At 32.3% G+C, this 1,945-nt stretch overlaps 1 pseudogene; it reads left to right on the forward strand.

Annotated features, from left to right (window-relative positions):
• The first annotated feature begins 983 nt into the window (after nt 1-983).
• LOC141517547 (small ribosomal subunit protein uS12-like) lies at nt 984-1,413 on the forward strand (annotated as a pseudogene).
• The last annotated feature ends 532 nt before the right edge of the window (nt 1,414-1,945 follow it).

Genomic DNA, 1,945 nt, shown 5'->3' on the forward strand with positions numbered 1-1,945 from the left:
TCAGTAAAAAAAATGGAACATGTCATCAATGAACTCCATAAGAAAAAATTTTCAGGAACAGATGAATCTATTAATCATTTAATGAACAATTAAATCCAATTCTATATAAACTATTTGAAAAAATAGATGAAGAGAAATACTGTCAAATTCCTTTTACAACAACTTGTGCTGATATCCAAACTAGGAAGAGTCATAACAGACAAAGAAATCTCTCTATTGAATATTGATGCAAAAAAACTTAAAGAAAAATTTAAATTACTTATTTAGTGTCATACCAATCACACTACCTAAAAATTACTTTCCAGAGCTAGAAAAAATAGTAATAAAATTTATCTGGAGAAAGAAAAGGTGAGGAAAATCAAGGGAATTAAGGAAAAAGAAAATGCAAAAAAATTGGTCTAGCCATAGCTGATCTAAAATATATTATAGAACAGCTGTCTTCAGAACTGTCTAGTATTAGCTAAGAAATAGAGAAGTGAATCAGTGTAATAGATTAGGTACAAAAGAAACTGTAATAAATAACGATGATAATCTACTAGTTGATAAACCAAAACACACTAGTTTCTGGAATAAGAACTCACTATTTGACCAAAACTGATGGGAAAACTAAAAAATAGTATGTAAAAAACTAAACATAGATCAACATCTCACAACCCATACAAAGATAAAACTGAACTGGGTACAGGATTTAGAATTAAAACGTGATATCATAAACAAATTAGGAGAAAAAGGAATACTCTGTCCAATCCATGGAGTGGGGAGAAGTTTATGAACAAACAAGAGATGGAGAGCATAATAAATTGCAAAATATATATTTCAACTATATTAAATTAATTCCTTATATAAATAAAACCAATACAATCAAGATTAGAAGGACTGGAGGAAGGTAGGAAACAATTTTCTTCTCGAGTGTTTCTAATAAAAGATTCATTTCTAAAATAATATAGACCTCTCTCTGTTCTCTTGGCCTGGATGGCAGCAGCATGGATAAGTGCCATGGTCTTAGTACTGCTAGGAAACTCTGCAGTCACAGGAGAGACCAAAAGTGGCATGACTAACCATATAAGAAAGCACATTTGGGCACTGCCTTGAAGGCCAACCCATTTGCAGGAGCATCTCATGCCAAAGGGATTGTCTTGGAAAAAGTTGATGTAGAAGCCAAGCAGCCCAATTCTGCCATCAGGAAATGTGTGAGAGTCCAATTGATTAAGAATGGCAAAAAAATCACTGCCTTTGTTCCCAATGATGGCTGCTTGAATTTTATTGAGGAAAATGATGAAGTTTTGGTTCCTGGATTTGGTCGAAAAGATCATGCTGTTGATGATATTCCTGGAGCCTGCTTCAAGGTTGTAAATGTTTCAAATGTTTCTTCTGGCCTTGTACAAATGCAAGAAAGAAAGACCAAGATCATAAAAATTGTATGATGCCTCTGTCATCATAAAAAAAACTTTCATCTGTAAACAGCTTATATCCTTGGACAATTTTTCAATTTGATAATGACATGTTTTCCTATACATTTGACACATTTCTCTATATTATTTTTTTTAATATTTTTACATGAAAGTTTTTACATGAAAGTACTACCTCACACCTATGAGATTGACTAAAAGAGGAAAAAAAAGGAAAATGATCAATGTTGGAGAGGATATGGAAAAACTGGTATACTAATGCACTATTGGTAGAGTTATAAACTTATTCAGTCATTTTGGAGAGCAATTTGGAACTGTACCCAAAGGGGGAAATAATTATACATATCCTTTGATCCAGCAATACAGTGGTGGAAAAATATGAAACTCAAAATTTTGCAAAACAGATGAATGTGGAAAACTAACTTTGCTTGGAATTGGAAAATAAACAAACAATCAAACAACGATACATTATATTTGTTGCAGTGAAATAGTCTAGGGATTCTATAAGATCCCAAACTACCTGAGCCTATCTGACT

The sequence above is a fragment of the Macrotis lagotis genome, chromosome 1 (assembly GCF_037893015.1).
Source record: "Macrotis lagotis isolate mMagLag1 chromosome 1, bilby.v1.9.chrom.fasta, whole genome shotgun sequence".
Taxonomy (NCBI): Eukaryota; Metazoa; Chordata; class Mammalia; order Peramelemorphia; family Peramelidae; genus Macrotis; species Macrotis lagotis.